General features: G+C 39.7%; 1 protein-coding gene across 5 annotated transcripts in view; it reads left to right on the forward strand.

Annotated features, from left to right (window-relative positions):
- The window catches only part of NLGN1 (neuroligin 1), a 554,754-nt gene that overhangs the window by 455,264 nt on the left and 84,015 nt on the right, over positions 1-15,475 (forward strand). The window lies entirely within an intron of this gene.

Below are 15,475 nucleotides of genomic sequence, written 5' to 3' on the forward strand. Positions count from 1 at the left end.
GACTGTAGAAATGAAGGAAATGTAATGCAAACTTAAGTACCTTACACATTTATTTGTACATCCATTGATTTGAATGTCCCCATCCAACTTCTATTATCTTTCTGTCATTCAGACAAGTATATAACAGTATATATACAACAGTATATATATATATATATATCCTGTTCCAGGAATGTATTTACTCTATTAAAGATATGTAGCTAAGCAATGACATCCTAACAATTTCCTTTTCCCGGTTCTCCTATTTTGCATGAATGGCTCAGGGGAACCTGGCTAATAGAAACAGTTTTATTCTTCTACCCAGCTGTGATATGTCTTTAAATGAAGTCCCACTGCTGTTTTACTAATGCTTCAAAAGTTCTCGCCTTGGATCTGCTGTGACCTTGGTGTTGTGTGCCATTTGTGCATCATTAAGAGGTGGTAATGAAGTTCTGCTGCGCACAGATTGTAAAAGGTCAAGCAGAAAGTTGGGAGCCAATGAGGATGGGAAGAAAAATTGTGCTGGCGGCAGAGGTTGAGGGATTCATTATATTGATGTGGTGGGGTTTTCAGGAGAGTAATAACTGGCCTAGCAGAAGAATGTAAATCTTCTCAGCTTCTCAGTCAAGACTCTGCTTCCTCTTGATTTGTGAGGATATATTTTTATATAGAGTACAGGAAAAGTTACTACATTCTGTAGGAAATTCCCTGGAAGTTGCTAGTCTTTGGAAAAAGACAAGCACAACACAAGCTGGAGAAATGTTTCTTGTTGATGGTCAGCACTGATAGCTTCTTCAAAGCGAGCAGTATTTGGGTATTTATTTATTTGTCTGACTTATCTGACTTTGAGCAACATATTTTAAACTGTAGTTCTTCCAAATGCTGGTGAACAGCAGGGTCAAACCAACATGCCAAGTAACCCACATCTTTTATTTAACCCCTTTACCTATTGGAAGTAGCTAAACAAAAATCCACTGAAAATACTGAAATTTATTTCCTGATAAATTTGGAGGGAAACTTTTAATTAATCCTAAATTTAAAAAATAATATAGCCAATTATACTAGGCTGTATTCCCTGTCCTTTTATAGTGTTATTTTGAACAGGAAACAATACCCTTTCTGACAGCAACCATCAGAGTCATTCTTCTAAATATAAATATTCGCTAAGCAAATATCTCCTTTCATAACAAGACCTTCTGTCAACTACCATTCAACATTAAATCTTCCTATTCACCTCAAGATTACTATATCAATTAAAACTAAGATGATATTTATGTTATGATGTTGCTAAATTGTTTTGAGGCTCTGTGAGGTGTAAAGAAACTGGATCAAGATGACCCATGAGATAAAAAAGATCTCTCCCCTCCCACAGCAAAAATGTGGATTCTTATATTAAAGTAAGCAAGATAAATCTGTAGGATATTTTACAATTTTACAAAAGATTTACATCATGCTTATTTACCCCTTATGTTTTTATATCAAAGTAGTACTGAAGTCTACAGGTGAAGTTCAGAAGATGTTGCAATAATGCAGGCTGATTGTTTTGGAAAGAGAATTTCTTTAGAAATTTATTACAAGAGAAAACAGAATTATGTTACTGGAGCGTAGTACTCTTTCATTTATTTAATTATCAACTAACCCAAACCAGATATAATTATATGTCTTTTATTACACAATTATCTCTGTAGCTTCACATGCTTCCATGATAGCCAAATGGAAGACATTATGTGATAATTTCTCCCATGATGCTTTGCAGAAAGAAGCTACTACTACACTGACTGCATAAAACTAAATTGGAAAGACCATTTGGGCACAATTGTACCTTATAACAAAATGGGTATGAATTTGGGAAAAATAAATGGCTTTTAAATCATAGCTCTTTTGATATCCACCAAATTTCCGAACATCAGCTCCTAGAAGCCTTCAGCCAAAATTCCAAAGGCAGAGTCCGGAATGTATGAGTGATGTCTAGTTGAGAATGACTTGCATAGATCATAGATAAATTTTTAAACAATTCTGCTAATTAATATCAGAGATACCCAATGAACTCCTTGCCACTATGTATAAAAAACACTCCAAGTGCTGCATTGATTGGCCTACTCTTTACAAGAAAGATAGAACATAGATAGCAAAAGAAATTAAAAGTTTGAAGGCACTGTCAGACTCAAAAATCTGCATATGGAACATGTTTATCTACATTACAATTATAGCCTCTATTTTCCCTTGAAAATCAAACCAGGTTATATGGAGTTTTCCTCTTATTTTATACCTACAGCACAAAATCTGAAAAGTAGACTCAGCAACAAGAGGGAGAAAGCTCCTTCCTCAAAGACTCATAGTAAGTCCTGTGCTTCAATGGGAAACTGACTTGAAGTTTCCCAGTCTAAGGCCAGCTCCTTACTACTATATTATTCTGGCTAACTTAGAATGCAGTCAGAGTCATTGCATTCTGAATCATTTCAAAACTGATGATTAGGTTGATAAGTGTTGTGTATTCCTACAAAAATCTGTACGTATGCAAGGGAAATTTTCCTTTGACCTTGCAAGATTTGGGTTGCATGTGCCAATAAATAAGGCAATTCAGCTCCTCCAAGACTGCTCAGCTAGACAGCATGTTAATATCAAGGAATTAGTGCTTGTAATACAAAGTGACACACTTTTAACATGGCTTTCAACTATAAATACATCACAGCTGCTCTTCTAGTGACAAAATATCTATACCCATCACTCAGATTCCTGCATTTAACACACAAAGCACCCATGTGTTCAGCAAAGGCCTGAAGATATCAAAGAGAAAGCTTGGGAGAAGAGAGAACCTCATTTGCAGTGCTTGAGGCGCTCTCAAAGAGATGATATTCATGTGTTTCCATGACTGACAGTATTCAGGCAGCTACAGACACTTCTGTAAAAGTATATAAACAAAGATGGTACAGCTGCTCACTTAACAAGTGTTCAATTACATAAAACATGGGAACATACAAAAATCAGTTGAGCCTTCAAACCTGACAGGAAGATGACCCAGAACAGAGCAGGTTACTTTTTTTCTCAGTCAAGCCTTCAAAAAGAGGGGGGGGGGGAATGGAGAGTCAGATTTGCTTGATAAAACTTTTAAGTAGTGGTAAAATGTTTTTAAAATACACCATTTGTCAATGCTACAGCAGATCAAGGTGATTGTCTTATGATACTTGATTAAACATGTTATTTTCTGCAAGAGGCATGGCTAATCAGTTATGGAGCCATGAGCTAGTTAAACTAATGCTGAAACAATTTAGATTGGAGTACATCTCAGATTTTTTTGTATGGCTTTACTCAAGCAATTTATAAGGATAATAATAGGTAGACTTTAGTCAACTTTTGATCTAATTCAATTAAAGTATACATAATATGTTCTATAGCGCAGGCATGTATATATGTATGTTTTGGGAAACTTAGATGGGGTCCCTTCTTGGAGATGTGCCTTTTCGGACTTTAGGAGTGACATTAGCCACAGTTTTATGGCAGGGGGTGATGATTGACTGTTATGATCCGTAAGTTTGGTAGCACTGACCATTATAGCCTTCTGGATTGGCTTTGAGGTTTGGAAATAGGGGACACTGTTTTGCAATGGGTTTCCTCTTTTCTCTGTGGCTGGTTCTAGTTGGAAATCAAGTGCCAAGCCCTTGTAATGTGGACTTGGCTTTCTCACCCCTACCTAACCCCAATATCTTTAGGACATAGTGGTATGGGACGCAGTATAATCAGTACACAGATGATACTCAGTTATACAACTCTATACCTGGTTGATCAAGGAATTATATCTCTGTGTTGGCCCAGTTCCTGGAGGCTGTAAGTCATGGAAGAGAACTGGTTCTAATAAGCCCTAGTAAAAATGTGTTGCTCTGGATTTTTGATCTTCCTGGATCTGGTGAGGCTTTATCTTTGATTTTTCCCAGGATAATACTGCCACAGGCAACAATGATGTTCAGTTGGACTTACAACTCCGGCTTAAGGTATAAGTGGCTGCTGTGGCTAGCAGGCTCTTTGCACAGATTCATTTTGCTTGCAGTTACTCAAACCCTGGTCATTTCCTGTTGGACTACTGTAACATACTCCTAGACTTCAGGAAAGCTTTGAAAGCTTGTTCTTCTTGCAGCATTTGGATACAATGAGTCTAGAGCCCATTAAAGTTCAGTGTGGGTGTGTGTGTTGAGACTTTGGTATGCCAAGAATTTTTGTTATGTTTTATGGCTTTTGGAGATTTTTATCATTGTTTTGTCAGCCAGCCAGGTTTTTGCTTTTTAAGATAACCATGTAAGTCTTGAAATAAATAAAAAGAAAATTAAATCTGAGATAGCAAATTGGTATTTGCCTTTACAGGAGCACACTCTTAGAATAGAATAGAATAGAATAGAATAGAATAGAATAGAATAGAATAGAATAGAATAGAATAGAATAGAATAGAATAGAATAGAATAATAACTTTATTGTCACTTTAAATATACATTAATCGGCATATATTAAAATGAAATTTCCTTGCATACAGCTCTCAAAGGGTCACCACCTTGGATATACACTACATAAATATGGCATAAAGAAAGAAAGAAAGAAAGAAAGAAAGAAAGAAAGAAAGAAAGAAAGAAAGAAAGAAAGAAAGAAAGAAAGAAAGAAAGAAAGAAAGAAAGAATTATGCATATACCCACATATATTATATGATACAGAGAAACAACACAGTCTAGTTCGGGTTATGTATACATGTGCATGGCAAGAAAAACTAATCTTGTGAGTTTACCAGATGGATGGCATAGGGAACAGAGCTATTACAGAATTGGGTAGTCCTGCTAAAAATACTTTGAAACCTCCTCCCAGAGGGGAGCAACAGAAACCGGCCAGAAAGTGGTTGTGTGGGATCTCTAACAATGCTTTCAGCTCATAGCATTTATAATGATAAGATTCATAACTTCTTTTATTGCAAGTTTCAGCTCAGATGACGTCCTGATATCTGTTAGTCTTTTCAAAGTAAGCCTGATTTCTATAAAATAAGATAGTTCACTCAGTGGTGGGATTCAGCCAGTTCACACCACTGCGGCAGAACCGGCAGCTAATTTTTTGTTGCCCAGGCTCAGAATGGACTTCCGGAAGCAGCATCCACACAGAGAACCGGTTGTTTACATATTTGAATCCCTCCATTGAGTTCACTACATCAGGGTTTATATTTAGTTTGCCATTGGGCTAAGGACCACTTTATGCATATCCTGTTTTAATATGCATGGTACATTGTTTTTTTCCCAGTTAAGAATGAGAAAGCTCTTGTCCATATCAGATATTAAGTACTTGTGATAGATGAGAAATAAATTTTATTCACATAAGACTTTGTAAATGCCTTTCATAGGCATATGTTTGTGTGCAGTTTAATTTCTGGAAAACAAACCATAACACTTGAGGTGCTTTGAAGATTCTAATTGAAGGGAAAATTACTGGTCCGACACAAGTCTTCATCATATTTGTAAACTAGCTTTTAGTGATCTCAAGTGCCCTTAGACCTAATGGCATAAACAGAATAATTTATATAATTGGGATGGTGAAGAAATAAGACCATGCAACTAATTTAATTTAAAACTTGTTACTTGTCTGAAAATTTTTTTTGAAAAAAACCCATTCCTCTTTTCTAAAGACTCAGTTGTTCAGATGTATCTTTTTCTGCATTTAGTAGCTCTGTGCTTACAAAGTGCTTCTTGTTCTCTTGAAAGGGAATAATTAATGTCTGTTTTGTAGACATTAATTATTAGTTTTGTTTCTGCACAACTTTGAAAATATCTTTAGGCCATCAATAAATTGAGGTTCGTCCTACAGTAACTTGTTTTTCTTCTATTGAATGGAAATAGCATCTGTAATTTTCAAAGTCCTTTACATTTTTACAATTGAAGAGGATGACAATTGGATAAGAAATAATACAGGAGCCAGAAAATTTATCTAGTTGTAGTTGAACTCCTCCAGGGACAAAAAAGGATATCCTCTCAACTGTACTTGTTGACCTTTACTACCCATTAGAGTCAATACTTCTGAAAAACAAGAATTTTGAATCAATCCATCAGAAGAAGAATATATATAATTTTATCTCCATTGATCACTATAGCTAAGGTTTTTTTCTCCCTTAGTCATGATTGCTTATTTAGAAAAGGTTGAATATTTGAATGTTAACAATGTTACAGAATAACAGAGTTGGAAGGGACTGTGCAAGACCTTCTAGTCCACGGGTTGGCAACCCGCGGCTCCGGGGCTGCATGTGGCTCTTTGAGCCTTCTCCTGCGGCTCCCAGCCTCCTCCACCATTTGCAGAGAAAGAGACTTCTGCTTCCCTTCTCTCTCTCTCTCTCTCTCTCTCTCTCTCTCTCTCTCTCTGTGTGTGTGTGTGTGTGTGAAAAAGAGAGTGGCCTCACGCTGTTCTCGGACAAGCTGAAAAGCTTATTGGGCTGGGCTCCTGCCTTTGCTGTGTCTAAGCAGGAAACAGCATATCTCTCTCTCTCTCTTTCTCTCTCTCTCTCTCTCTATCTATCTATCTATCTATCTCTCTATCTATCTCTCTATCTATCTCTCTCTCTCCATCTCTCTCTCTCTCTCTCTCTCTCTCTCTCACACACACACACACACAGATACACACACACACACACACACACACACACACACAAATGGGGCTTTTTTGTCATAGAACGCCCAGAACGGAGTTCCAGCACCTTTTTGGGATGGAACCTTGTAGGGTAGTGTAGGCCAGGCGGGTTGTATGACATGTGTGAGTTCCAGCACCTTTTTTTTTTTTACAAAAAAGCACTGCTCATGCACACACACACACACTGAGTGGGGGAGGAGGACTGGCAGACCAAGGGCAGAAGAGAGCCAGCACAATAAGAATGTGTATCAGCTTGTCAGAGAATAGCGTGAAGCCAGCTTGCCAGGTGAGCAGAAGATCAGAGATAGGTAGAGGGAGGGAGACAAAGAAAGGGAGAGGGAGGGAGGGAGAGAGAGAGAACTCATGCACAGCAGTCTCTATTTCTTTTTAATTAAACTCTTCAATCAAGCTCTCCCCCCCTCGTGCGCACGCATGCACGCACAACTTTTGCGGCTCCCAGTATTTTCTTTTTTCTGGGAAATGGGTCCAAGTGGCTCTTTGAGTGTTTAAGTTGCCGACCCCTATTCTAGTCCAACCCCCTGATGAAGGAGGAGCCCCTATACCATTTTGGCCAAAAGTCTGTCCAGTCTCTTCTTGAAAACTTTTCGTGATCGAGCATCTATAACTTCTGGAGGTAAGTGTTTCCACTGATTAATTGTTCTCACTGTCAGGAAATTTCTCCTTAGTTCTAGGTTGAATCTCTCTTGATAAGTTTCCCTTCTTGTCCTGCCCTCAGGTGCTTTGGAGAATAGATTGGCCTCCTCTTCTGTGTGGCAGCCCCCCAAATATTGAAGACCGCCATCATTGGAGGTTTAGTAGATCCCAGGCATCATGGCCTACCATTCATTATTCAATTCTCAAGCAAATGTTTAAAGACACTCAAATTCATAGACATAAGTTCAATATATAAACATGGGTAGATCTATGCTCTGAATTAACTTGTTTATTAATACATTTTTATATGATAGAGATAAAACATAAAATAAGTAAATTGCTTGTGAAGGTGTCTATCAATCAGTCAAGGGTTAAATGCATTTTTAACATTCTGATTTTCCACTTTCTACAAGTTTTCAGTTCTTAATTATTCTTGTTATTAGCACAAAGCATATATTGTTTGGAAAACAATTTCCCTGATCTGTAATTTCTGAAAGGCAAGTTTTATATGAATAATTAGTTCAGCTGCACTGGGATCGTGAGTCTTTATAGTTACAATCTTCAAGCCAAACCAGGAAATGGTTAGTATGTCACATGTTCCGACTAATGAAGCACTTCAAAGAACTTTCAGGCATGTTTCCTAAAGTCTTTATTTGCAGAGCTACAATTTTTGCCGGTCACCATGTTGGACTGGTTATGCCAGAATCTGAACTTCCTGTCGCTGGCATCAAAGCTTTCCTTGCTCAACCCCTCCCTTCTCATGCAGTCACAGGTCACATTATCCAATTAGTGAGAAGGTCAAACGTTTACTTCCTCTTTCTTTCCCGGGCTTTTTCCCCGCTCAGTCTAAGCTAAGTATTAACCCAATAAATGCCAGACAGTTTTGCATATTGTCAAAGCAAGAATATACAGTATTTGCAGCATTGACATCCGGCCCCCCTTACAAGAAGGACAGATCCTGTAAGGAAACAAAAGCATATGTTAAGGGTTATCTTTCGGTTTGCTGGGGTGTTTCACATGAAACTTTTCGATCAATCTGTCAGCGTTCACTTCACTAGATTTCACCCAGGTGGCTTCAGACAATGGGTATCCCTTCCATTGTACCAAGTACTGTAATTTCCCTTACTTTCAGGTAGGTCCACTATAAAGTCCATAGCTATTTCTTCCCAGGGTTGAGAAGGGTCTGCCATGGGTTGCAGTAACCCAGGAGTTTTCCCCGGGATTCTTTTCATTGTAGCACATACAGTACAACTTTTTACATAGTTTTCCACATCCTTTTTCAGCCCCGGCCACCAGAATTGCCGGCGGGTGAGGTGTAGGGTTTTCAAATATCCGAAGTGTCCAGCCTGCTTTACATCGTGGCTGTGGTTGAGAGCATTTAGACGGAGCGCTTCTGGCAAATATAACTTCCCCCCTTTGTAAGCCAAGCCATCCCTGCATGTTAGGGACGCTTGATTATCTTTGAACCATTGGTCAGTGAGGAGCTCTCGTTTTATTTTCTTCACTCCAGGGTCATCCGGATTGGGGACCCTGCGAGGTGTAAGTTGAGTGACAGTTTGTGGATTGGGAATAATTGCCTCGTTAACCTGCTCTCGCTCACTTTTGTACTGGGGTAACCGGGATAGCGCATCAGCTAGAAAGTTCTTTCCTCCTGGTATGTACTTTAGAGTGAAGTTGAAGCGGTTAAAGTACTGTGCCCACCGTACTTGCTTTGGTGACAATTTGCGAGGAGTTTTCAGTGCCTCTAGGTTCTTGTGATCAGTCCATACCTCAAATGGCACCTTGCTCCCTTCTAGCTAGTGTCGCCAGTTCAATAGCGCCCACCTAATTGCGAAGGCCTCTTTCTCCCAGATTGCCCATCTTCGCTCGCTCTCCGTGAATTTCTTAGAGGTGTAGGCACAGGGTTGCAGGATCCCATTTTTGTTCTTTTGAAGTAACACTGCTCCAACTGCCACATCGCTGGCGTCGGCTTGAATCACAAAGGGTTCCCCTGGGCAGGGGTGCTTTAGAACCGGTTCAGCGGCAAATAGTCTCTTTAAATTCTCAAAAGCTGTTTGACAGCTCATTGTCCATGCTAGTGGTTGGCCCGGTCGTGGCTTCCCTCCTCCTTTGCCTGTTTTGAGTAGTTCTGTAAGAGGAAGGGCAATCTCGGCAAAAGAAGGGATGAATTGACGATAAAAGTTGGCAAAACCCAGAAAGCTTTGGAGCTGTTCGGGTTCCTGTGGGGGAGGCTTTTTATAGCGAGAGAGCTTAACATCCAGCTTCACGGCCGTCTGGTACCACTCCTGCAGCCGATCAGGCACTCCTCGATAGAAGCAAGCCTGGGAGAGGTGATCATCTAATCCCTCGATGAAGTGATGGATGAGGGACTGCTCAGGCCACCCCTCTATTTGACCTGCCATCTTGCGGAACTCTCGCACGTACTCTAGGGCAGGCCTCCCTGCTTGTTTTATCTTGTGAATTTGTCCTGCTGCTTTGAGGCCGATGGATGGGTCTTCAAATCGTTCTCTCAGTCCTAAGAGAAAGAGATGGGGATCCTCCAATTCGAGGGCTTGCTCGCTATATAGATTGTTCAGCCATTCAGATGCTTCTCCCTCCAGGTTGGCCCCAATGACGTCAACCATGGCCCTGGTTCCGGATAGAGATAGGCCCAGCGATTTAAATGAGAACGCACTTGGTTGAGGAAAAAAATCAGCTTCTCTGGGTCCCCATCGAATGTTGCATTGAAGGGTGGTGCAAACACAGGCTGCTGTGGCCCCCACTGGGGCTGGTTCCATGGCTGCTGGCCAGCGGGGTTGGATGGTACCCCCTGCTGCTGTAGGCTTCCCAATGGTGGCTGAGCAAGGGGGGTTGTAGTGGTCTTCTCTGTTGTTGGACTGCAGGGGGTGGTGGTGCCCTCTGCTGCTGCTGATCATTCATCTGCTGGGGAAACCCATCTACCCAGTGCTGCAGATGCCTCAGACTGGAACTCACCCTCTCTTCAGGGTTGGGGTCTCTGGCTGGCAAAGGCAGGGTCTGACAGGCTTCCTGCTGGGCTCCCCATCGCTCTTGTGGCCACCCCAGTTGCTGTAGGCCCCAACCTGGCTGCAGATTTATGCCCCGGGGTTGCACGTTTGGGGGCTGTGGCCAACCTCCTTGCTGTGGCTGTTCTCCCCCCAGCTGCTGATTTCCTGGTTTCTGTACCACCCCAAGACATTGCAAGGCCTCTATTGGCTATGGTAAGTTCAGAGGACGTGGATCAGCCACTTGCTGGGGAACCCAATTTCCCCTTTGTTGCAGAGGATTCAAACTGGGATTCTCTCTCTTAGGGATGAAGGTTTCATTTTGTAGGGACTGTTTTCTGTTTCTCATTTCTAAGTTTTGAAATCTTTCCAATGACTCACCCATAACTGTGTTATCTGTCCATTCTGCTTTTGAAGTCTTCGCTCTCAGCTGGGAAGTCTGCCAAATTTCTCTCTCCCCCAGCTTGCTGGCTGTCGCTTTCCCCCCCGGGGAAACTGCTGCAGCTACGGGGCTGGTTTCAGGCAATCTTTCTTTCTCCATGATGAGATCTCCCCCGAAACTTTGCCAGCTCCTTTCAGGCATAGAAGCAGCTGTTGATAGATCGGGACGTAGATCGTTTGAAAAAAGTGTAGATTCTGGCATGATGTCACATGTTCCGACTAATGAAGCACTTCAAAGAACTTTCAGGCATGTTTCCTAAAGTCTTTATTTGCAGAGCTACAATTTTTGCCGGTCACCATGTTGGACTGGTTATGCCAGAATCTGAACTTCCTGTCGCTGGCATCAATCTTTCCTTGCTCAACCCCTCCTTTCTCATGCAGTCACAGGTCACATTATCCAATTAGTGAGAAGGTCAAACGTTTACTTCCTCTTTCTTTCCCGGGCTTTTTCCCTGCTCAGTCTAAGCTAAGTATTAACCCAATAAATGCCAGACAGTTTTGCATATTGTCAAAGCAAGAATATACAGTATTTGCAGCATTGACATAGTGTATTGTTCCAAACACACTTTTCCTCTTTTCTCTGGTTTGTCTTGGAAGCACAGGCAATGATATTGGACAACTCAGCATCTTGTGTTCTAGGATGGTTCTTATCCTCCAGACTCTACCAAGCTCATTGTAGCGAGAGTTGTTTTTCATTGCTTTCTGGGGATTAATTAGAAACTTTTCTTCAGTGCATAGCGCTCCCAGATGCTTTTAAAGACTTTCCCTGCACAGCGTTATTATGCAGAGTTTATCTTATATCTGATTCATTGCACATTGTGCTGGGGTTGAGCCACTAGTCTTGGATAAAACCACCTCAGTGAAGACTTTAACTACAGTCTATCCCTGAAGGACCTTTCACAAATCTTTTACGTGAAGAATTGCTCAAAATTCACAAAATTTTGGACTGATAATTTTATCTCTGATCTAATTTTTTCCCCCTCAGCTATCTGGAACATTCTTTAAGAAACTTCCATTTTCCCTCCCTATTTCTCTTTCATTTTTTTTTTAAACATCCACTGATACCTAACTGAACTTTTTTTATGACTGTCAAGGGTAAATGAAGAGTAAGAAACCGAGCACAAACTACGACCACAATTGAGCCTCAGATTTAAGTTGCTAAGCAAGAGAATTGTTAGGTGAGTTTTGCCCCATTTTACAACCTTTATTACCCCCAGTTGTTAAATGAATCGCTGCAATTGTTAAGCTGGTAATGCGGTTGTTAAGTGAATCTGGCTTCAGCATTGACTTTGCTTGTCAGAAGGTCACAAAAGGTGATTACATGATCCCGGGACACTGCAACTGTCATAAGTATGTGCCAGTTGCCAAGCGTCTGAAATTTGATCACATGACCATGAGGATGCTGAGACAAATCATTGTAAATCAAGGACTACTGGGGGTATCCGATTCATACAAATGTATAAGATTTTGATGAGGTTTCCAACAGTTACCTTTTCTTGGCAGTCTTCCATTCCACCTCTAGCTTTCCACTTTCCTGGAATCAATTGCAACCTTTGCCAGCTCCTTCCTTCTGTTTCTATCTCTACCTCATCTTCTTCCATTCTCTGTCCAAAATTCCACCTTTTAGCAGGTAATCACAGTACTTCAGTCCATCACATTCATTAATTTTTTTTCACTTTCTGTCTCCCACTAAAGTACATCAACTTTCCTTGATGTACTTTATCATGAAAGATACATTTATTTATTTTATGTATTTATTTATTTATTCAATTTATTGACCAACCATATTATCGCAAAGTAACTCTGCTAGGTTTACAATATTAAAAAGATAAAATTTTACAAAACCTACCGGTATGTACATTGGGAACTAAATAATAAGAAAGAGAAATACACACTCCTAACTAAAAGGTAATAATTTTCCTGTCACCATCTTAACAATAAATAGATGGAATGTCATGTTATTGGAATATTTATTTATTTATTTAGTTTGAGGATAGGTTTAATTAATTAATTGCTTTCTGTATTCTTCATTATATTACTGTATATTAGTCTGGGTCACATTAGCTGGTTCTTTCTTTTTCTTTCCTTCTTTCCTTTTCTTCTTCTTCTTCTTCTCCTTCTCTTCCTCCTTCTCCTTCTCTTTCTCCTCCTCCTCCTCCTTCTCCTTCTCCTCCCTTCTCCTCCTCCTCCTCTTCCTCTAGATCACATTGAATATGGAACAACAGAGAATAATATTTGCCATTCTCTTCCTTTGAAAGATTATAGTTCTTCTTCTTCTTCTTCTTCTTCTTCTTCTTCTTCTTCTTCTTCTTCTTCTTCTTCTTCTTCTTCTTCTTCTCCTTCTCCTTCTCCTTCTCCTTCTCCTTCTCCTTCTTCTCCACCAGCCATCTATCTTGAGGTAAATACATGCTAATGAATAAATTAAGAAAGTGCAAAAGTGCAAATTAATCTGTCCAGCACAAATAAATTTGAATCTCTGTGTCCAGAATCACAAATTGGCATTTCCATCTCTTTCACCTTATATGAAATATTATAACTGATAATATTACAGATAGGTAACCTGTGTGCTTTGCTGTTGAATCAGAGCATCTTTCCAGTCCTCTGTTTAGCTTGATGTCATAAGGCTAACAAAGTCACTATAATATGATTATCCATGAAGTTATCAACTGAGTTTTCCATTTCAAAATAATTTATTTTTATTTATTCAGAAGTACTATTTTATGTTTTCATTTATTTATTTATTTATTTTATTATTTTTTATTTTATTTTTTATATACCGCTTTAAGTGCAAGCACTCTCTAAGCAGTGTACACCAGTAAGCAATGTATATATATATATATATATATTTACATTGCCCCCAACAATCTTGGCCCTCATTTTACCTACCCCGGAAGGATGGAAGGCTGAGTCAACCTTGAGCCGGTGAGATTTGAACCGTTGACCTGCTGAACACAGTCAGCTAAAGTGGCCTGCAGTACTGCACTCTAACTGCTGCGCCACCTCGGCTCTTCATGTTAAGGATTCAGCAATTTGTTTGCTTTGCTTGCCTTTCTAGCATTGTAATTGGTTTTACAAAAGAGTTTCAAATCTCATGCCAGTTCAAGATTTATTTCCAGCAAGATGTAATTAATCTAAGAACAGCAAATGAAATAATCTCATGGTATGTTGAGCTATATTTTGGGAAACAAATGATTGAAATTATTTTTTTTCAGGAAATCAAAATGCTTTTGCAATCTGTCTTTTGATTCCTCTCTAGCCCATTTAATTTAATATCTATATCATTAAATGAAAACGAGATAACCTAATTCATCCCATCCCTATAAAACACAAATCTTCAGTACCATTTACAGACATTTTAAAACATTTTATTGATCTGAATATCCTTATTCAAGATTGATTTCAATAACTTTATTGAAAATGGTGTGCTTTTAGTTTCTTTCAATTAGCATTTGTTTTCCAATCTTTAATTAAAACATTTCCTGGAGTAGCTTCTTTTATAAAAATAATTATCTTTAATAATATCCTGCTTTGTGGTGTTCAGGGTATTGTTTGTCACCCATCAAGCTTTCCATAGCTTGGGAATTAGTATTTTTGGGATCACTTTCTCTCAAAAATATCTACCTGCTAGAGAAGTGACTTCTATCTAGCTCAGTGGTTCTCAACCTTTTTAATGCCGCGACCCGCAACTGGTCGTAAGTCAAGAACTACTCAACCAGTCGTAAGTCGAGGACTACTCAACTGGTGCAGCACCGTTTGCAGAAGGGGACTTTTGGTGGGCTCAGCAGGGCAGAGACAGCCTGGACAATTCCTATTGGCTTTTGAAAGCCAATAGAATTAGACTCTATTCAAGAGAGTCTATTCTATTGGCTTTCAAAAGCCAATAGAATAAAAGGGAGTAGCACAGCTAAGGAAAGGGGGAAAAAAGATGGTGGACTGCATTGTTTGGCGACCCCCGTGAAATGGTCGTTCAATCCCAAATGGGGTCCCGACCCACAGGTTGAGAACCACTGATCTAGCTCCTTATACTTCAAGAAATGCAATTCACAGGAGCATTATTGCCCCTACTCTGGAATAATTCTCCCATTTCCTAGAGATCACATTGTGTCCTATATTTTTGGCTTTCCACTCTAGTTATTTCAACAAGTCTTTGGGACCTAATGGAATGGTTTCTTTCTTGTTGTTGTCATCAGGCACAAGGAAACAGGATAACCCAGTGACTAGATCTTTATTTTTGGTCACCTGTTTACAAGAATCTTACTAGACTAACTGCGGTCTCTTGGGAACAGGCAGACAAAGGCTTCAAGAATCTGGCCTCTGCCCCTTTCTCCCATGTAGTAAGTCCAAGCTAGACCACCCTCTTTACTTCCCCTGTTCATGAGCTAGTGATTCCAGCACAGCTAGGTAAGCCATTGTTTTTGGTTGGGTTGATCATAGTTATAGTATGTTATAGTTATCGTGTCTGTATTTAAATTTAATCACCAAATGACGTATATGAGCTGCTCAGAGTTACTTGGTGATGGGAATGACATATCACTTCAGGAAGTTAGAAATAAACAAAAAAATGCATAATCCTACTATTAGTTAGGGTTATGGTTAGGATTAGGGCTAGGGTTAGGGTTAGAGTATTTTTGGAGAAGGAAAATGTTGATGTTTTAATGAATAACACAAGTACATACGTTTTAATTGGGGAGGGGGACATTTTTCCAAATATTTTAGCCATAATGGAGAAGAGGAGAAATGACAGGGGAATGTTGTTT

Source organism: Crotalus tigris, unplaced genomic scaffold, assembly GCF_016545835.1.
Source record: "Crotalus tigris isolate CLP2741 ecotype Arizona unplaced genomic scaffold, ASM1654583v1 scf7180000017549.6302385, whole genome shotgun sequence".
Taxonomy (NCBI): domain Eukaryota; kingdom Metazoa; phylum Chordata; class Lepidosauria; order Squamata; family Viperidae; genus Crotalus; species Crotalus tigris.